This window comes from Lactuca saligna, chromosome 2 (assembly GCF_052625555.1).
Source record: "Lactuca saligna cultivar CGN05327 chromosome 2, ASM5262555v1, whole genome shotgun sequence".
Taxonomy (NCBI): Eukaryota; Viridiplantae; Streptophyta; class Magnoliopsida; order Asterales; family Asteraceae; genus Lactuca; species Lactuca saligna.
The window spans coordinates 153,212,011-153,235,989 of NC_136418.1; the positions used below are offsets into that span (position 1 = coordinate 153,212,011).

Sequence of the window (23,979 nt, forward strand, 5' to 3'; positions counted from 1 at the left end):
GAAAGTAACTATACACTCACATGATTTGATGATAATCAGGCAGCAATTCGTTGCTTAAAACGATCGTTTCTAATAAAACCGGAAGATTTATTGAGAAACCCGGCTCTGCGAAGGTCGGGCTTTAAAACCGAAAAGATAAATTTTCTGGGCTTCTCGGGCACTTCGTAGAGTATTTCGGGCTTTGGAATAAGTATCGAGGCTTCGAGGGATGTGACAAAATCCAAAATAGTAAAAAAAAAAAAAAAAAAAAAAAAAAAAAAAAAAAAAAAGAGGCCAAAATTGCCAGTTTTGAAATTCTAGCCGGGAGGGTTTGCACCCTCCTATTTATAGCCTGCAAGCTGCTGATCGGACGGCTGAGAAGCCTCCAGGTAGTGAAGATCCGAGGCTCGCGGGGGAGGGCTCGCACTTGCAAAGGTTTGTTGTCCTCTTTTTACTGGGTCGAGGTCTAGGTCCGAAGTAGGGGGGTTCGTGGCATCATGCGAAGGCTTCGGACACGAGGAAGAGGACACGCATCGGATTCTCACTGGACCGCTTCGGATGACTCAGCAGCTCGGATGACACATCAGAATTTCGGTCACGTGGCACATGCGAGGTGAGGACACGTGGCAAAAACGTGACTATGCGATTTTCGCGGTTTTTGTGCAAAAAATTCTAAAATCCATAACTTTCACATACGAGCTCCGTTTTTGACGTTCTTTATATACACGCATAGGTAAAATTATGCTCTACAACTTTCGTTTAGACTTCGTTGGCTAATTTTGACTTTAATTTTTATATTATTATTTTTAACAGACAGAGACAAAAAATCCATTAAAATTTCATAACTTCTTCATCCGATGTCCGTTTTCGTTAGACTTTTTACCGTTGTGCTACTAATGACGAGACCTTCGATTCTCGTTTAGGTTATGTCGGCTAAAAATCGCTCAATCTAAAACTCGAGTTTTTAGCTGTCTACTGCTAAGCTGAAACTTCGAAAAATGATAACTTCCTCATACAAAGTTAGATTTGTCGAACTTCTCAGTTTAACGAATACTACGACTTTCGTTTAGATCACTAAGGCTAAAAAGTAGTTTATCAAAAACTCACTTTTTACGACATTCAGCACCGTATCAGTTTCGTCGTGAAACTTCGACAGCTCATAACTTCTTCGTTATAACTCGGATTTTGGTATTCTTTATATCCCCGAAATCCTTATTTCGACCACTACAACTTTATGAAAGATATCGGGCTTATCTCACACTTTATTTTTGACGCTTATTTTTATTCTTAATTAATTAAACACTAATAATTAATCGTAAAACACATAATTCACATAATATTCACGTAATTAATTTTCATTTCTTCAAAATGAGTTACAAAGGTTAACCTAGACTATCACCTAAATATAAATGTCTAGGCTAGAAACACGAGTGTTACATATAATAATAAATATTACCTTATTTCATTATTAATTTATTCTAGTTAAAATTTTAATTTATTTTTATAGGATTAATTTTTTTTTCTGGACAACAACACTGTGATCCTAATTTATTTAAATAAATCTTATTCATGCCACCATTATCGGACATAAACCGGATCAAGAATCACACATTGCATTATAAAAAAAATTAAAATTGATAGAAAGAATAACAACATAATATCAACTTGAAAAACAACAAATTAAAAACAAACTAATCAACATTGTATTTGGACAGTCAGCACAGTCAATTAGATGTACAATCAAACAACATTGTTTATTTCAAAATAAAAAAAACTTTTCCAAACAACACTTTCATAGACAATAACTATCAAACGAGACCTAAAAACATCAGTATAGAATAAAGATGAAATGGGTGGCAAGGGATGATAGGTAAATATGAGCCTAACCCAAGAACAAATCACAGTGGTAACAAACAAGATTTAAGAGGTAGTACCCTTGAAAATTTTAAAAATATTTACACTAAGATGGAAAATTTGAGGTATATCAATAACCATTCGCCCCTACTTAAAATTTACCATTCTAGTTGAATTCCTAAAGTTTTATTATAGATCTTGCTTTAAACTCGATTATATATAGATAGATAGATAGATAGGGAAAGGTTATTTGAAAAACAAAAAAACCCTAAAACTAATAAAAATACATAAAAAAAAAATACTTAAAGATCACAAGACTTTTTTTTGAATATTTTTTATAAAAAATCGTAGATTTTTATACAAATTCGTTGAATTTTTTTTGAAGTTTTTCTTATTAAAAAAATTGATTTTTTTAAAAAAAAATTTTCAACAAATTTTAATAAAAAGTTGCGATTTTTTATAAAAAAATTCAAAAAAAAGTTTTGTGATATTTAAGTATTTATTTTATGCATTTTAATGATTTTTAGTGTTTTTTTATAGATTTTTGTTTTCCATAGAACATATATATATATATATATATATATATATATATATATATATATATATATATATATATATATATATATATATATATATATATATATATATATATATATATATATATGCCCGTCCTAAAGGGTGGGCGATAATGGCGATCGTCCAGGGACCATCTATAAAAGGGGCCCAATTTTTTTTTTTTTTTTTATGGAAAATGATATATTTAGAAGATATTACAAGTAATTTTCTTTCAATTATTGAGTTATTATATAAAAAATTAATGAAAATGATATATATATATATATATATATATATATATATATATATATATATATATATATATATATATATATAGGTTCCGTTGAAATTAAAATTTTAGTAGAGATCTTCAAATTCAACCTCAGCCACATATTCAACATCTGCCGCTCTAACCTTCCAGCGTACCAACGCAGCAGGTCTGTTAAAAACATAAATGATTATTTAGCGTAGTGTGTTCCTTTATCCTCCGCCACCATCCCCACCACCGCAACAACCACCACCACCACCTATGACACCAGCCGACCCCATCGTTGTTGCCTTCGTTATTATACCACCGCTACCTCTGTCACCACCAACTCTTCTGCCACAAACTGTCATAATCTTATATGATTACTCAATCTTTGTAATATATATATATACATAAATATATATATATATACATACATACATATATATATATATATATATATATATATATATATATAGAGAGAGAGAGAGAGGTGAGTTCAATTGAGTAAATAAAAAAGGTTGAGAATGGGGAATCATTCTCAGCCACTTATTTTATCTAAGCATAAAAAGATACGGTGACAAACTTGTAAATATGATAACAACCTTCAATCTCAAATACGTATCTGTAGAGAATTAGATTACAGTTCAAACTCATTCATCGTTCATCATCCAAATTTCTTTTCCAACTTTCCACAATCATCCGGATTCCTTCAATTAAACCATTATCTAGTGCTAATAAATCATCGATCTTCGTCAATAATCAACACGATTCAACAGTTAACAACAAAAAATCGTTTTTGGTTCTTTTAACTCAACCTTCAATTATGCTTGAATACGATTAGATCTTCAACATCTATGATTAATTATATACTCCCAACGTTATTAGATCAACATCATCGATAATCAACAAAAATCCACTTCATATCATTCATTCAACATCGATTATCAAATAAAACTTCAAAATTGAGGTTAGAAAAAGATCAAATCGTTTTTTTTTTTTTTTTGAAAAATTTCGTATAATTCTCTATCAATCTACTCTTTTGTAAGATTTAAATAGTCAAAATATCATGTTTTTAACATTTTAAAAAAAAGTTAAATTGTATGCACTCCAACTGTTTGATGAAATGCATAAACTAAATTATCGCGTTATATTCATATATGAATATGTTTTCTTAGTATATGATTATTAAAACAAAAAAACAAATATGCAAGTCTGTATGTTATTCATATGTGAATAACATATAAAAATTATATATTTTTTGTGAAAATACCTTGTAATATTCATATGTGAATATATTGTGTAATATTTATATGTGAATATACTGTGTAATATTCATAAGTGAATATATTATCTAATATTCACTAATGAATATACTATGTAATATTCACATGTGATATACCATGTAATATTCAGATATGAAAATATTATCTAATATTCATAAGTGAATATACCATCTAATATTCACAAGTGAATTACTATGTAATATTCATAAGTGAATGCATCGTCTAATATTTAAATATGAATATACTATGTTTATTATACTAGATTATAGCCCGCGTTAAACGCAGGAAACGTATAAAAAACATATAATCGTTTATAGATATTGTATAATGATTATAAAAAATATATATGGTTATTGGTATTATTAAAATGTGTAGAAAATACATTGAAAACGATAAATATATAAAATCATTGAAAGATCTCTTTGTAGACATCATTTTTTATTTTATTAGTTGAACGACTTTACTCGTCTTATATAGTTATGATATTTATATATTTATAAGCATTTTAATTAGACGTTCCTTGCATAATAATGTTACCTAATTTAAATATATATTGACAATCAATATACCGTTTTTTCTATTGCATTAAATATTAACAACTATTTCATTTATTCAAATAAAATTATGTAATATAATTTATAAAATGTTAAATGTTATATAGATTTAATTTTAGTATATCATCAATGGAGATTTTTTTCTAAATCATGATTTGTTTATTTTAAATTGATTATAAATATAAATGGTAGCTTTTATGTTTGTTCTTATTTATTTAGTGTTCGCAAAAACTTTGCATTAGTTTTGGCGCAACTTTGAATAATTTTAGTATATCATCAATTTAATTTGATATATCTGTCAATTATATGAAATATTAAATAATAAAATTTCATTACTATTGTGATAATTTAGTTTATATATTGTATTTTCACTAATCTTAACGGTATAATTTTTTCTAATAACCGTAACGCTTTTACTAAATGTACTTTTTACAAATCTCCTAATATCTTATAATTTTAATCTTACTTTATAATTTTTCATAACTATATTATTTTCAAGATTGACTGCTTTAATAGTGTTTTTTTTTTCAGTCTATTTAATTTTATATTTCATCGTACAACATCATCGTTTGTATGTATTCTGAAATTTCACTTTAAAAATGCTTAATGTTTACACCTTGATATTAATTTTTTTAATAAACTCATGTAATAATTATGGAATATATATCTCATTTTAATTAAGATTCACTTCCTTTATTATATCAAATTCCTCATTAAACGGATATACTTTTGGAAAATAATAATTATAATAGGACAACATTATGTAAAACGTAAATGTTTGATATACTTTTGGAGAAAAAAAAAATCACGATCACTAAAAAAAATTATATAAAGAAAATACAAATTTAAATTTGTTGAAATTATGGATGAAATTACTGGAAAAAAATTATTTTGTAAGGTGTTGTATTTTGTAAGATATAATAATATTACAAAATTTGAAATATCTATATTTGTTGTGCAAATTAATAAATTTTATTGTTACTATACGAAGATAAAAAGGTAGGTTGATATGATATACAAAAACATAATAATTTCAATGATATTCTAAAATCATGTCAAAATTAACCGGATTCTTATGATATAAAAATTAAAAAAAAAATCATCATCATCTCTAATATATAAAAGTAACATTTTCGTAATTAATGTTAGTTCCCAAGATAATTAATTTTTGTTTTGTTAAAGGTATCTAATACCTTTTCATGTTTATTTGAAAAGTTTCAGAAAAGTAGTTAACTGATTTTATATAATTTGTGACAAAGAAAATCGAAATATATGAATACATACATTTGATATAGGAACAAAAAATGATCGAAAAAAAATATAAAAAGCGAAAGAATGTACTGACCTTCTAGCGCACACGAGGGAATGTTGATAGCAGAGAATGATGATGGAAGTTATAAGCAATATTAACGATGTTGTAGGAGAAGGTTTGAAGAAAAGAAACGATTGAAAATAAATGTGAGTTGCGGATTCAATGATAAATCGTATATGTATGTGATAATTTGAATATGATTTTTCGGTATTAATGATTTCCTAATAAAAAAAGATTTTATATTACTGGTTTACTAATATAAACGGATTTATATTAATAGTTGATATTAAGGCCTTGATTGAAATAATTTGTTAGTAATATATTTTTAAAATTGATCATATTAAAATCTTCATAACTGAAAATTCAAGATGTAAAATATGGAAAGCTTTTATTGGAATTAAATACATTCCATTTCAACGAATGTAAGTTATTGATTGATGATTGGAAAGCATTTATTGGAATTAAATACATTCCATATGGGGAAGACGATATCAGCAATTTGATCTAAGGGTGGAAAAAATAAGATTGAAATATAATAAATGATCCAGATTATTTAAGATGATATCATAAAGTTTCTCTTTTAGTAATATTTAAGATGCTATATTCATATATGAATGATACTTAAATTGTAAAATAATAATAATAATAATAATAATCATAGTTTTTATTTATAACTGAATAACGAATGTACTGTAGTAAAACTTGATTCATTTTTGTTCACTTATGAATAACGATAGCTGAAAATATATTAAAAAAAATTATTTTATCTTAAAACTATATCAATATGAATGTCTATTTGTAGAGAATAAAAATCATGAATTTTAGTATATTTAAAATCATTTTTCGATAAAAATAGCTTCTTAAAAATTTAAAAAAAACAAAAAAACTATGTTTTGTATATATTAAGGTAATGATTAGCATAGTTTAAGGAAATATGTTTTGTTGGAAAACACATGTCTATTCCTTTCTCATTTCTGCTGGTACGATAGAGGCTTTTGTGGCAAAAATAAATGAATGACTGAGAATGATTCCCCCATTCTCAATCTTTTTTTTTTTTCTCTCAATTGAACCCTCATATATATATATATATATATATATATATATATATATATATATATATATATATATATATATATATATATATATATATATATACACATATAGATCCGATAAGAAATGTTTTTTCGTAGGAAGGTAAGAAATTTTTATTTGACTTATTTTTTTGGCGAAAAAAACAAATAAATCACCAAATGAATCAATAATAAAGTGATTCACCAAAAAAATCCCACAAAAACATTTCGATGATTAATTTTTATGATGATTTTGTTGATATTCACTAAAATTGTCATAAAAGTGAATTTTTTTCTTGATTTACCTAAAAATGAATCATGAAGGTGTTTTTTTCGGAATTTTTTCTTCTGAATCATCTTACTTTTGAATCATCTAATGATTCATTTCATTTTTTGTTAAGAAAATATGCATATTAAAAAAAATTTACCTTCCTACCAAAAATTTCCTTCTTATTTGATCTTGACTCTCTCTCTCTCTCTCTCTATATATATATATATATATATATATATATATATATATATATATATACACACACACACACACATACCTCTTCTACCACAAACTATCATAATAAGCATAACTAGGTACCCGCCTATTTTATTTGGAACCGAAACTGCTCCCGGACCTGGCGGTTCTTAGGTTTTGGGCATTGAAACTGAAATCGCCTACACCGGTTCCTAGAAAATTTGGACCACTCCCGGAACCACCGGAACCGGTTCCGGTTCCGAGTACCTGGCTCTTAAGTATTAAAACTTGTTATTTTATATATGTCATGTAAATTATGTAAATTAACATATAGAAACAGTACAAGTACAAGATATAAAACCAAAATATTTACAATAATTTGATCATTTAAAACCAAAACAATATAAGTACAAACATCAAACCTATCTATTTCATCAGAGGAATATTGTCTAGTCTTCAAGTGTATTCTAACACAATTTTGTAATCCTTTGTAGTATCTAAATAAAAAAAAAGGATCAATTAAAGATATATTGACAATAGAAATGGACATTAATGCCTTTAGTCCTTCACTAGTACTTGCTTTACTAAAACAACACAAGTATAATCCATCTTAATTTCCTTCTACGTACAAATTAATAAGCTAAATGAATTGAACTTTTTTTGTCAATTTAAAGTTTCAGTCCCTGCACTAGTACTTGATAGAGCCACTTTCATTTTCTCTCTCCCCCCTATGTGGTCAATCGCTTGTTCATGTGACATCCAAAACCACTCTCCAAAGTCATCCTTCTTAATGCCATCACCTATGAGGCTTATTTCTTCATCTTTTCTAGTAAACATAAACAAGAACATGTGACATAATGAAACAAAAACAAAATGCAACTGTTAAAAAGAATGGATTTTGGTTATTTGAAACTAAAACTTTGCAAATATGGTTGACTACTTGACTTCCCACTTTTTTGCTTGACCCTTCTAAGTCAGAACCCATCTAAATAAAAAAAGGATCAAAGAATATATTGTTATCAAATGAAGCCAAGTATTCATGTCATTATTATACAAATACAAAGTAAGTATAAAATAAACTTATAATCTTGTTTATAGAAGGATCAAAGAATATAATGTAATGTTTTTTAAAGAAGAAATTAATAAATAAATGCATCAAAATTAGAAGATAGAATAAGTGTTAGAACTTAGGAGATTACCATTTGAATGTAAGGATTGTCACCTAGACATGATTCACATATGATTGAGAAGTTATAACGTTCCCATCCATCAGCTTCAACATCTCTAAACGCAAAAACAAAATGGAAATCAGCTATGAGATTATGACCTCAGACACATAAATGATAAAAAGAGGTACGAAATTACGCATCTGCTAGTTGTTCATATGTTTACAGAAATAGAACAAGAACAAAAAATTGACAAGAAGAATTCATATGTTTACAAGAAACTATCGGTAGAAAGCTTCCAAATTTCAAGCAATAGCCTCTAACAAAACGACCTAAGGAATCTACATTTTCACGTATTCTCCAATAATCGTGATTTTCATAATTAAACTTCACATATTTACAGAAATCGAGATTAAGAAGCTGACCTGATAAAGACTTGTAGAGTTTTCGGTTTTAGACTTATAGTTGCTGAGTCAAGTGAGCAGGGATTGTGAATGATTGAACAGAGATGGCCGACTGCGAGAGATGACCTGCGATTGAGCGTAAGATAAGACTTCGACGAGAGGGTTACGACTTACGAGATACGATTGCAAGATACAACTGCAAGAGATGACCGTCGACTGAAACTACACCTGATTTTAAGCTCTAATCGATATTTTTGGTTAACAGATAATGTGAGGTGCTTCTAAGCTCTAATCGATATTTTTGGTTAACTGGTAATGTGAGGGACGACTGGTCTATGACGAGAAGAAGAGAGTTCATGGGAGAAGAGAGTGTCGTCGCTTTTTGGTAAGAATTAATTGGCGAAACCCTAAAAGAGATTAGGGTGAACGTTCTTTTTATTTTTTATAAAAACAAATTTACCAATATATAAAATATAATTTATTTTTAGAAAAATGCGGGTACCTGTCGGTACCGGTTCCGGGTACCCGGTATTGGAACCGGAATCGGCGGGTATCCAGCAGGTATCGGTTTCGTAAAAATGAAAGTTGGAACCAAAACTGCTTAAGGCGGTTTCTAGACTTTAGGAACCGGAACCGGAACCGCCTAAGACAGTTCCAATTCAAGAACCGGTAGTTTTGATTCCAAAAGTCGGTATTCGTTTCCGCTGCTCATCCCTATACCTCGTTGCTGCCGGTACGCTGGATCATTAGAACGCCAAATGAGAAATATGTGGCTGAGGTTGAATCTCAAGATCCTTATTTTTTAAATTTAAGTGAACCATTCCATATATATATATATATATATATATATATATATATATATATATATATATATATATATAATTGGAATTGTTTTAATTACATGTAAGATTTTAAGATCATTAAAATTAAAGATCAAAAACTAACAACTACAAATGAAATATTCTACTTAATTATAAATATATAAGATATTGACACCAAACATTAAATTTTAAAAGCTTTACTTTTGAAAGATATAAGTTATCTAAAAGTATAGACATTTTTTTAACAACGGTAATTTTAAGTAAAAAACTACCTAGATGCTCGCAAAAAGAACAATATAGTTCAAAATTACAAGATTGAGTTTTTGAACCATAGAGTCTAACTACGGTTCATCTTAGTATTTCTATGTTAAAACCGTTTAAAAAAAGGCTACAATATTATCAAAGATGAAAAATTTTCTACATTGTTGTTGTCTAAAAACCGTAGCATTTTCGTAAGACCACAAAACCCAAAGAAGTATCAAAAAACCGATTCCGAGATTTTCCGTTTGAGTTGGACCACCATATGCAAATCAATCTATGTGACGTTTGAAAAATAAGGAATATCTGTTGTTTAGACAAGAACTTAAGGAAAATGAGATTACAGTGCATAATGTAAGCTAATCTCGAGGATCTTGTGAAGCTCAACAATAATAATAAGTAGCAGAAATTAAGAAGGAAACATAGTCACAATATACTTCACTAAATATACACAATTAAGAATGATACTTGTTGAATCATAACTTTGTTTGCATTCAAACACAATATATTATAGGGTGAACAACAAAGTATGAACAGTGAAGAACATAAACATTTAAAAGAAAAGGAGATTTATATTTCACTTGAACTGATTACAAGGAATATGAAGATCGGACACACTTTCTAAGTTTTACAAACTGTATATTTATACGAAGAAATAATACAAGTCCCTAAATAAATAATATAAATTAATCTTGATTAAGACGTCCACGCTCCCATGCTTGGACTGGCAATACCAACTCAACACGTAATTGTCAGAAAAGGTGATTATTACTTTACTGACACTGCGGTATCCACAAAAGACAAAAGGCTTAAACTCATCGCATCTTTATCTTCGGTATCCAGGTCTGCACTCAAGTCTTTTAGATAAGCACATATTCCATATCTTTTCTCTATTTGAACTCTTTGCAACTCCGCAATCAGGTGTTCACTTCCATTAATCTTCATAGGTGTCGAGATCCACTTTAAAACATCAACAATTCCCCACTAAGTGACCTTGCATCTATCACATTCATCAATTAAGTTTAAGAAACTTAATGATGATCCACCAAAACTTACTAACTTAAAAGATCCATTTGATTCTTCAGATTATTTCAAACTTTACTTCGTCAGCAATGAACTTGAATTTTTCAATATACGTGATGGTGTCTGCCAGTTGATTCTTCGAGCATCTATGAAACCCATTGGTAGGAAGGAAGTGTTTTTTTTTGCTATTTTTAGAGAGCTTGAAGACGATGCCAAGGTCAGGAAAGCTTGTGGAATCGATGCTCAGATCCTGAATTCCTTTGGTAATGAATATGGCATGTTCAAATAGAGGAAAATTCATATTTTCAGCAAGGACAGGATAAATTTATGCATGAATCATCGCAAAGTCACATACTAGAGCTTTGAGGAAATCACATGCTTTAGCATATGTTGGTTTCATGTTGTGATGCTTTTCAATATTGTTCTTGACTACCCTAGATATTGCGAAGATTTCTTCAGAGTTCATAAAGACAAAGTCTTCTTGAATGCGGTGGTATTCCTTCTTAAAGAGGACGCACGCGTGCGCGAGAGAGTGAGAGAGAGAGAGAGAGAGTGTGTGTGTGTGTGTGTATTGATAGAAGGTTACATTTTTGAATGAGCGAGACTTAATGTTTTAATGGTTTCAGGAGCATCATTGACCATATTTCTTTAATTTTCTTTCCATGCTTGTGATGAAAAGCATTTAGTCTTTCAAACCCCATGGGAAGTCTGCATTCGTCTAGAATACGAAGATCGAAAGGCTCAAAGACTAGGAAGTATTTAGCATTTGGAGATAAAGGAATATCCCAAAGTTCATCAATGTACGTCAGATGAGGAACATAGTCTGAATCAAGAATTCTTCGCGTAGGATTTACCCATGTATTGACCAATGCTTCATCCATTCGGATACTAAGTCCTTGAGTTTGGTAGATGTATTCCACCATTTTCACTGCTCTCCATTCATCCTTTTTTCTGCTTAATTGCAGTTTCATTAGATTTGTCCAAAGACATAAAAGGATCTAGTTCTGCTTCTTTAACTGGAGAGGTTTTTCTTGGAAACTGCAATGAATTTGGCTTCTTGGGAGATTGAGGGGGAGTTAAAGCTTTTTCTTTTGGTAGAGACTTAGCAGGAGATTGCGATGGAGTTTTATCTTTTGGGGGAGATTGATGGCATTGTAGTGAGGGAGTTTTGGAGCTAACTTTAACTTATGGGATCTTTTCCACTTTTGAGCAAGAAGGCACCCCTTATTCTCAAATAAGGCCTTAATTTCTTCAAGCATCTTTTGACTTCGGTGGAACCTAGTCATCATTTGCAAGCTTAAATAATTATTTGTTACTAGGTTAGGTTTTTAATGAAGTCTTGAATGTCTTTGGTGACTACTTGGATTTGATCGATTGTTTCCCTTGTTGTGACTACCCTTCTTAGACGTCTAATTGTAGATTTGAGTTCATAATACACTACTTCATAAGCATTGTGGGTTTCAGTGATCAGGTATTTGGTCTTCTCCTCCTACTCTTTGGTCAGTTTGACTAACTCATCCTTTAATTCCTTGACGTCTTTCAACAACTATTCAACTTTCTTAAGAAATTCCTTGTAGTCTGCTTGTCTTTGGACATCAAGTTAATGAATGCCCATTTGTAATGTCCCCAAAATTTCTAGTTGATGCTTTGATGTAGATACAATCATTCATGAGCCTTTCCATGGTCAGATGAACAACATGTAAAGTAGTTATTCAACAACTGTAAGCTGATGCTTAGAGAATTCTCTCAAAATATTCCATACCACAATATATATATATATATACATATATATATATATATATATATATATATATATATATATATATATATATATATATATATAATACATACACATAATGGCCTTCAGCATATAGTTGGTCCGCACTATGGCCTTCAGCATAAAGATGATCCGCCACCATTTTACGTACAACATTTAGCTAGTCCGCACCTTGGCCTTTAGCATAAAGCTAGTCCGCCCGAGTCTATTTGCCTTCAACACAGGGCTAGTCCGTCCTCAACTCCACACACACACACACACACACAAACACACACACACAGATATATATATATATATATATATATATATATATATATATATATATATATATATATAGTAGCAATCCACATAACATGCAACTAATTATCCAAGTCTAATTGCCTAAATGCATACCATAGAGGATAGATACAGGAGTATACAATATAGTGAGAATACCTCACCTTGACGTATTCTCATAGGATTAACAGTTAACTGGATAATTTAGCTGACGACCAACACTTTAATGAGGATTAACCTATAGTACTATAGTTTAATCTTGGTAAAGTAGGCTATAACAACATGAATTCCCAAAACAATTTTTTATTTTTAAAACATAACACATCTCATAAAGTAATTTCAAAACTAAAATGTATCAAATGTTATCACAGTAAAAACATATCCCATAGTCTCAAATACATAATACATAATACTCCATCAGTGTGTACAGATCATGTCGGTGCCTTCCCGCGATCCTCGCTGGTACCTAAAACACATATCACATAACACGGTAAGCATAAATGCTCAGTGAGTTCCCTAAAATACCACATATAACATATAAGCCACTCGAGGCTATAACTTGGTATGACCCTCGGGTCAATGTGTCTCAGCGGGACCCTCCGGTCCGGTCTGATCGAGGACCCTCTGGCCTTATGAGTCGTTGGACCCTTTGGTCCAGTCTATATAACATATATCATACATATAACACAATGCACATAAATCTCAAACATACACATACACATACACATAAGACCCTTCGTCTTTACATAGTTACCACTCTAGGTAATGTATAGTGAGAAGACTCACCTCGTAAGATGTCTAGAAAACTCTCGTGCTCGAATCCCCGATCTAGCCTCCGCCTATCAAAATGATAACATCTCTAATCAATAAAATCCTTACATCCTCCTCTCTAAGAATGGGTAGAAGGTTATTCTACCCCTCCATGGCCTCTCTTTAATTCAGTTTGATCAACCCTAAGGTCAACTGAAGTCAACTCAGTCAACGGTCCCACTTTGACCAGACTCTTCGAGTGCACTCGGGTGACTCGACGAGTCCATGCATGTTCTTTGAATCCTCCCAAGGCCTCACTCGACTCGTCGAGTTAACCTTTCACTCGACGAGTTACAAATAATCACGAAACACTGGGCAACCCGATCCGACTCGTCGAGTCCTCTTATGGACTCAGCGAGTTTCCTCCATGACGATACTCATTTGACCTTCTGAGGTCATATCTGATCCTCTAACCTATAGATCTGACCTTCTAACACCCAGAAGTCACGTAAAGGTTCAAACTTTATGTCCATGCACCACACATCAAGCTCTATTTGATGAAATAGCTCTTAAAATGACAACCTAGATTCAAAACCCCAATGGGACTGGATAAAGCTGAATGATTGGGACTCTCTGGACCTAGAAGGGTCCAGATCTATAACACAAACTTGCAAGAGGGGTTTGAGGCATTCAAAACCCCAAAAATGAAGTGATTCAATCCCTAACCCCAAAAAAATGGAATCTACACAATAGGGAAGAAAAGGGGTTCGATTTGGTGCCTCGGAATGAAGCTCCTTGCTTGAATCACTTAGAATAACAACCTCCTCTGGTCCTTCTTGCTGGAGCTCTCCTCCTCCCCTGAAAAATCACACCAAAAAGCTCAAGATGGCTCTCTCTCTCTCTCTCTCTCACTCTACACACTCAAGCTCGCTAGGGTTCTCTCTTCTGGAAAGGTAGCCGCAAATGATGGCCATAAGTGCCTTTAAATAGGGCTCAGGCCCAAAGATTTAGGGTTTCTGCCAACAACGCGGACTCGTCGAGTCAACTCACTAACTCTTCGAATCCATTCATTAACCCGAGTCATCAGTCGTGATCCTACTCGATGAGTTTAGGCGTCAACTCATCGAGTCCTTCTTCTTAACTCAGAAGTAAATACTTAAATTATGATGCCTGGAAATCCGGGTGTTACATAGGCTAGACCTATCACTAATCCCAATGAATACCAATAGTATTATAAAATAAGGATCAACCAAGATGGACAATTGGAAGGCAGTACCATATCGGTATAACAAATTGGAATTAATGATAAATCTTAGTTATAGGCTCCTAGCAACAAGTTATAACTTTGATTATAAATTACACGGAGGTAGATTAAGTCTAGCTCACTTACAGAATACTACTAATGAGAAGTGGGATCTAAGCATGTAGAATACTGATTTGGGATCATATTTGAAGAACTACTACTCAGATGAGTACACGGGGGTGTCACAAGACTTCGTTGCTGGCCAGAAACTAAGGGAAAATAGGCTAGTATCGAGAAATTATCGAGAGAGGATAATTAGGGAGGTTTGGGGAATAAATGAAGCATGGAGAGCAAGTTATATGCAGGAATTCGGGTCAGCACTCGTGCGCCAACTTGGTCGGAAAGGATGCCCTTAAAAGCGAACACGTGGTAGATGTTGGATGGTGCAAAGTGGAAGCTTCTATAACACTACATGCGCTGCGCATATGTGCACCAAAATTCCATATTTTCAAAATTGTGTGACTTCTTCATACGGGCTCTGTTTTTACGTTCTTAATATCCACAGAAATCTCTCGATGAGAACTATAACTTTCGTTTATACTCCGTAAGCTAATTTGTTTTTTTTACAGGCTTAAATTGTTAAATTCCGTTTAAAATGCATAAATTTCTTATCCGGAGTCTATTTTCAACTGTCTTTATATCATTGAATTCCTATTAACGAGATCTTCAATTCTTATTTAGATTGTTTCAGCTGAAAATCGACCGATCTAAAATTCGATTTTTGAGTTGTACACTACTATGCTGAATCTTAGAAAAATCATAACTTCCTCTAATGAAGTTAGATTTAGATGTTCTCTATATGCACACTCTCAGTTTAACGACTACTACGACTTTTGTTTAAATCAGTTAGGCTAAAAAGTAATTTATCACATTTTACTTTTTACGATACGTAAATTCGTGTCAATTTAAATCATGAAACTTCAAAGAAGTATAACGTCTTCATATGAAGTTGGATTTATGCATTCTAAACATCTACAGAAATCATATCGATGTTTCCTACTTGCCAATGACGATTATTTTGGCTCAAGAGTAATATATTTTTATTTTGTATTTATTACAATCTACGATTACGGTAAACATGGGGTGTTACAACTCTCCCCCACTTACAAGGATTTCTTCCCCGAAATCTAACTAAATAAATTTAGGTAGTTTCTCTTCATCTCTTCATCTAGCTCCCAAGTCTATTCCGATCATTTTTGGTATTGCCACTAAACCTCCACTAAGTTGATCACCTTGTTGCGCAAGGTCTTCGTCTTCATATCCAAGATCAATACCGGATTTTCAACGTAGTTCAGACGCTTATCTACAAGAATGTACTCCAAAGGTACAGTTGCAGATTCATCCATAATGCACTTCGTTAATTCGGAGACGTGGATGGTGTTGTGAATCTGACTGAGCTTATCTACATGAATGTACTCCAAAGGTACAGTTGCAGATTCATCCATAATGCACTTGTTAGATTAGTTCGGTAATATTGATCACCACATCAGTGCTCTACATGACTTGTTGGCCAACTTCTCCCTAACATATGGGTGCCCGACACTTCTTCCATAGAGCATTTCGAAGGGAGGTCTAGCAATACTGGAATGGTAGTTGTTGTTGTACGAAAACTCTGCTAACGGTATATACGTATCCCAAATTATATCGAAGTCAAGTACATAAGCCCTTAACATATCTTAAAGAGTTTGAATAGTCCTTTCGCTCCACCCATCGATTTGAGGGTGATAAGTTGTGTTGATATGCAATCGAGTGCCCAGCTCATCATGGAACTTACTACAAAATCGAGAAGGGAAACGAACATCTCTATTAGAGACTACTGAGACTAGTACTCTGTATAGGAGACTACTTCCTTGACGTATATATCTACAAGCTTCTCAGCTAAGGAGCTTTCTTGGATAAGCATGAAGTGGGCACTGTTGGTTAATCTATCCACTACCACCCAGATAGTGTCTACTCCATGAGAAGTCTTTTGCAACTTGGTGATGAAGTCCATCATTATCTGCTCCCACTTCCACATTGGGATATCATGAGGTTGTAGTTTTCCATGCGGCATTTGGTGTTTGGCCTTGACTTCCAATAAGTTTAAAACGTTTCGACATACGGTGCTACATTTCTTTTCATACATGGCCACCAATATTTGTGCTTGAGGTCCCTGTACATCTTTATAGCTCCTGGATGAATCGAGAACTTGGACTTGTGCACCTCATCCATTTGTATTTTTTGATTTCCTCCAAAGTATGGAACCCAAACTCTACCATCTAGAGTCTACAACCCACGACTATATATTTCGAAAGCTGAGATTTGCCCTACAAGTATCTCGTTTTCCGATTTTCTTCCTTAACCGATTCACTCTAAGCTTGCTTGATCATCTTAAGTACTTAAGTGATCACTTTTGTCCTTAAATAGACACCCTTCATAGGCGCACTGGTTGTTTTCTAACTTAATGCATCAGCTACTACATTAGCCTTATCTGGGTGGTAAAGGATTCCGCAGTCGTCGTCCTCTAGTATATCAAACCATCGACGTTGCCTCATATTTAGGTTGGACTGATCCATTAAGTATCTTAAGATTTTGTGGTATTTTTAGATGGTGCACCGTACTCCATACAGGTAGTGCCTCCAAATCTTGAGGGAAAATATTATTGGTCCTAATTCTAAATCGCGCGTTGGGTAGTTAACTTCATGAGGCTTCAATTGTCTCGATGCATATAAGATTACTCGACCTCGTTGCATGAGGATGTCTCCAAAACCCATGATTGACGCATCCCAGTAAACTACCTTGTCATCAACACCTTCTGGGAGTGATAACACTGGAGCTTCGCATAACTTTTTCCTTAGTGTTTCAAACGTTAATTGTATCTCATGGACCCAACAAAAAGCAACTTCTTTCTTTGTTCAATAGGTCATTGGTATCACAATCATGGAGTGGTATTTAATAAATCTTCTATAATATTCCACTAACTCTAGGAAGCTTTGAATCTCTGAAGGAGTGGTTGGCCCTTGCTATTGGATTACTTCCTCAATCTTGGCTGGATCTATTAAAATACCATCGTGGTTAACAGCATGAAAAAGGAACTGGACCTCTTGTAACCAAAACTGGTATTTGGAGAACTTTTCATACAACTTCTCATTCCTAAGTGTTGGATTAGGTGTCTAAGTTCATAATTATTTCTGGAATGTACTTGACCCGATTAACATGGTCCATTTAGGTTGCATGGCATCATGCATATTGGATAGACTAAAATGAGAGAAATAACACTTAAGGTTTATTAATATATTATAAGTTCTAATATATTAATAGTATTATTTAATTAGTATTGATCAATAATTAATTTTGAATTAATTAAGTGATCAAAAGAAGACTAATTAAATATATGGGTTAATTGTGTAAATCACTCATACTTGTATAATGGGCTAATGCTCCATGGATTATCAAATTAGGCTAAAACCCATAGGATGCTCCATGGTGTTTATAGAACCCATGGGTCATGGAAATGAATGGTCATTGATGAAATGTTAATCGAGTAAAGAGAATCAAATCATAGTAAAACGATATGAAATGAACACGAGATGTAAATATGATCGTGTTTCAGCTCAATTATACTTCCAAAGTTTTACAGAGAGTGAAAAGACAAGTTCAGTAAAGAGTCTTATCTAACTCTAAGTAAAGTCCCTATTTATAGGAAACATGAAAGTATACAAAAAATACTAAGGCATGACATTAGGTTTCGAATAAAATGAACCTTAGTAAATACATTACAAAATACATGAAGGGTACAGACTTCGACTCATTACAAACTATCTTCGACCCTTACAATCTCCCCCTTTGGAATGATGTCGAAGTCTCTCAGGTTGTGAGAATTTGGATGGCATACATCATTACCCTTCGAATTTCCGTGTACCAAGATATAATCTTCTTAAGCTCCTTCTTGTCCCCATCATTATTTTTCTTGCAGTGATTCATACGAACTATAAAATTCGTATATTGAGATGTTGTATATCTTTCAACTTTGCAAGCTTGGAACAAAAACCTTTTCGCCTTTCCAGCTTTATCTTTCCCTGCGAAGACCATTCCAAATGGTTTTAAACAAATCTCCCCATCTGCATACTTCTTCAATTATGATTGAGACTTTGTTGGTTCCATAGCAGCTTTCGCTTCTAAACCTTTCACTGTTGCTAATTCCACATCAGTAATAGCTAAACTTTCATAGTAATTTTCCAAAAATATCTTGATGTGAGCAACTCCAAGTCAAAAAACATCAGGATCAGGTTCTCGAAGATATGAATAACTCTTATCTTTTAAGAGCAATGCAACTTGTATAAGATCATACAAGTTCATCAGTGGAAAGTCAGCCATAGAAAAATCACAAACTTGTGCATTTTCCCTTGTCACATGAAATCGAACATTCTGGATCACATCTTCAAACAAAACATCCATCTTTATACTGATAACCTTGTTGATTTTGATCAGGGACCATACTTCTTTTGGATCCTTCCTAAGAACAGCATGAAATCGAAGCTTCATGTAGTTATATTCATCATCATTCTTGTTCTTATTAGAAATCTTGAATTGGGGCATTAAGAGTATCATTGCATTAATTGGGAAGTCAATCTAGCTTAAATCTGTATTTGTAACCACATAACTTTGCTTCGGTTTCTTCTCAAATGCATACATGTGATTGTAAGCCACCTTTGCTTCTATGGTCTCGTAGTTATAATGTTTTGTAGGGTCTCCTTTGTTTAACCCAGGAGGATCACTTGCCCTTTGAGTCATAATGCTTTGAATGATTCTCAATTTTTCCATTTCAGCTTCTACTTCTGCTTTCTTGTCTTCCTTCGATTTTCCACCACAATCATTTTCCCTTTGTCTTTGATGGCAGAACTATCAATAACATCTTTTGGTTTTGAAACTCTACTACCCCCAACTGAAGAACCAATCATAATTCATTTTGAAATTGGTCTTGGGATTAGTACAGAAGTTATAATTGTTGAAGTAACAAGCCCAATAAATGTAATTATTGGCTTTGTTGTTGAAAGTTTCGAAGAATAAACCTTCCCAACAACCTTAGCATCCTCATGCGAAGCTTCACCACCATCCTTCACACCACCAACCTTCATTTCTCCCCCTTGCACCCCTGTAAAAACAGGTGGGGCATTTGTTGGTAATAAAGTCAAAATCTTGGACAGAGGAGCTAATTGATTTTGAAGAATTGCCTCAAAGTGAGTAAACTTTTGCGATAAAAACTCAGGAGTAATGAGTGAGGAAGAATTGGACTTCGTGATCAAACCTTTTAACTCTGTTAACTGAGAAGAAAGCTCAGTTAGATTTTTCATTTCTTGAGTTCACAAATTCAAAAGCTGAGCACTCATTGCTTCATATAACGACACAAACTTCGTTGCAACATCAGCTATGATATCAACTTTCTGATTTAACGAAGAATAGTCTTTATGAACCACTGTAATCTCCTTAGTCATTTCCTCACGAAGTTCTTGGAGCTTGAAATTAACATCTTCACGAACCTTCTTCACATCCAGGACAAACAATGTATGTCTTTATTTGGTTACAATCTTCAAATCTTTTACTGTACCTACAAACTTTCTATCAAGAGGATTCACTCGTAACTCTGAATTTTGATCATTGTGATCCAATTTCTCTAAGATTCTAGATTCCGAATCTTTTATCATCCCATACATTTTTCTCACTAGCCGAGCTTCAACTGTTTTCAATAAACCATCAATTGCCATTCCCGAGACAGGACTGCTTCCTCTTATATCTGCTTGAGATTGAATTATAGAATTGAGCTTTTTATTCGGTATCTTGAATTGTTTCATGGACATAAGCATATAGTAAGGAAAATTCTCCTCTTCATCATCAAATTCCAACTCTTCGAATGTACCTCCAAAACCTCCTTCTTCCTCAGATTCTTCCATATGTTGTGGTAGGTCAATTGATTATGAATAAAAAAGAGTAGTAAAAGGATGATTGATGATGTTTTCAAATGTGGGTGACTCAGTAGTGGAAGTGATAGGGATGATATATGAAGGTAAAGAGACAAAAGTATTGGTAATAGGTTTGACAGAAATAGCAACTAGAGTACCTTGTTTAGCTTGTGAAGTTTCATTAGAGAAATCTCCTTCTATGGAGAGTGTTGCAGCTGAAGAAATGATGATGGAGCTGCAATTTGCGCTGATGGTATCTTCTACTTTTGAACCGAAGAAAAATAAGGTAAGTTTACCTTCCTGTTCTCAAGCATATATTGACTATGTTAAAATTCTTCGTGACGAAATAGAATCTTTACATAGAGAAGTAGAGGACCTTAGATATGAGGGCTACCAACTTAGAAAAGGACAAAAACCCCTAAAGGCCTAGTTAGAGGCAAAGATAAAGGATTTTAGGAGACTTTAGGAAGACTACAGTAATAAATATGAAAACTATGATTATGTCAAGAGACAAAATGTTGAGTTAATTACTGAGCTTGATACATTAAAAAACAAATTTGACACTGCAAATTTGATTTAAAAAAATATGTTGTATCAAGCGACGTAGTTGCCAACATGATTGACCATTGCCTGCAGTTCAAACAAAACCTGAAAAAGGGTTTAGGATACGATAAAGTGTCTCCTCAATTCAATATTAATTACCAGTATCACCATGTCACTGATGAGGAGATTGCCAAAGTATCTTTCATGGTTTATGGCAAACCAACTTGTTTTGTTTCAGGAGGAGTTATTAATGTTGAAAGTTCTAACGTTTCTACTTCCCCTGCAGATCAATCCTTAGATCAGTCAAAGCATGAAACTGAAGGATCTATTTATGATAACAAAACTGAGTCCAAACCTAATGTTTTTGTTCCAAATAAAGATTTTGTTATTTCTGATGTTAAAAATGACAATGTTTTTTGTGATATTTCTGCACATGTTGAACCTGGATTAAGTTTTTTTGAAGTATTTGATGAGCTATTTGATAATTCTGATGTTTGTAATGATCCTAATGAAAACACACCACTTCCACTAGTCACACCATTTGATACACCCTCACTTATCTCACAACCTGCTTCATGTTCATGTTCTTGTGGGAAAAGCAAGGGTATCGGTATGGAAAATAAATATGAAAAAGGCAGTACAAATTTTAATAATAACAAACAGATTTGTTTTAATTGTGGTATTGGTGGTCATATAGTTGGGAATTGTCCAAATAGAATTTTTGTACACTATACGTCACCAAGAGGAGAGAACAAATCTAGAGGAAGGTCTTTAACTAGAAAGTCCTCAAGAATTTGTTCTTGGGATGTTGATTGAAATGATGATCGAAGTAGAAAAGGGCAGTTTTTCAAATGAATAAAAAGGTTCTTCATAACAAAGTCCCAAACAGTTTGCCAAAATCGAACACGGTTTCTCCAAGATCGGTTTCGTTAAATAGCAATTCTGGATCTTCAACCAATTCAGGTAGAAAATCCAGATGCTCAATGCAAACAGATAAGAAACATATTTCACAACCATTTGTGACTGTTATAAAACCTAATTATCAATGCATGCCCAAAATAACTTCCTATCAATCATCAGCATCCTCTTAAAAGGTTGTAAATGATGATAAATCTGAGAAAGTGAACGGCCAACCCGGTAAAGTGATGACCTGGGTTCCAAAATCTAAATGATCCTACTCATATTGCAGGGACAGTTGCAGAGGAATGTCGTCAGACCTTGGTACGTCGACAGCAGCTGCTCCCGGCATATGATAGGAGACATCTCCTAATTGAGCAACATTCAATATTATAATGGGGGATATGTTTCCTTCGCGGGGGGAGAAGGTGGCAAGATCACTCAAAGAGGAATCGTTACAAATGGAATGCTAAGCTTTGAGAATGTCAATTTTGCTCCCGAGTTAAAGAAATTAATTATGTTGATTGAGAACCAAACCAACAACTGGGTGTAGGCGCTTCACACTGATAATGGAACAGAATTCAAGAACTCTGTTCTTGATCTCTTTTGCACATAAAAGGGGATCATGCGTCAATACAACTCTGCTTACACACCTTAACAAAATGGTGTTGCTGAAAGGAGAAATAGAACTTTAAAAGACGCAGCAAGGACGATGTTGTGTCACTCCAATTTACCCGTTTTCTTTTGGGCTGAGGCGATTAACACTGCTTGCTACGTTCAGAATCGTGAGTTGATTAACAAAGCTCAGATAAAGACACCGTATGAGATTTTATATGGTCACAAGCCTTCAGGCAGTCATTTCTACGTATTTGGCTGCCCTTGCACCCTTCTTCACCTGGAGTCCAACCCAAAGTTTAATGCCAAAGCCGATGATTGTTATTTCGTACGGTATGTTGCACACACCGCATATAGGGTCTACAACAAGAAGACAAAGCAAACTATGGAATCCTATGATGTGTGCTGGTTGGAGAAGAATGTAACGGATGCTCGAGTGGTCCCTAATTGGTTATTTGATTACACATCACTCTTCAAGTCCATTAATGTGTCTTCAGATGGTTCGTATGGTTCTTCCTCTGGCTCGAAGATTGTTTCCGAAGACGAAGACGAAGAAGTTATTTACAGACCTCAAACGGTATCCTCTGCTTCACCTGAGGGGGAGTCATCTGTTTCACTTAGTCGTCCAGAGTCTCCAGTTCAAAATGATACTCCAAATGTTGATGCTACACCTCTTACTTCTGTTGAAAGAGAATTCATGTCTAGAGATGCTTCCATTGTCACTCTAACTTTTATGGAACTACTCTTTCCTGAAGAAATTTCTAACCTTCAGAATCTGGGAAAACGTAGGGACCATTTATGATGTTTTTTCTTAAAGAAAATTAGTAAATGTGGTTATAACATCAACCTTGATCAATGGCAACATTAGGCCTCAAGTTGTTCAT

The 23,979-nt window shown here is 33.1% G+C and overlaps 1 long non-coding RNA gene across 1 annotated transcript; it reads right to left on the reverse strand.

Moving 5' to 3' along the window:
- Positions 1–8,011: 8,011 nt before the first annotated feature.
- Positions 8,012–9,258, reverse strand: LOC145029224 (uncharacterized). The gene is made up of 3 exons (XR_013676422.1): positions 8,915–9,258; positions 8,523–8,607; positions 8,012–8,149 (listed from the first exon to the last, which is right to left on the reverse strand). It is a non-coding gene; the product is annotated as an uncharacterized LOC145029224 (long non-coding RNA).
- Between the last annotated feature and the right edge of the window lie 14,721 nt (positions 9,259–23,979).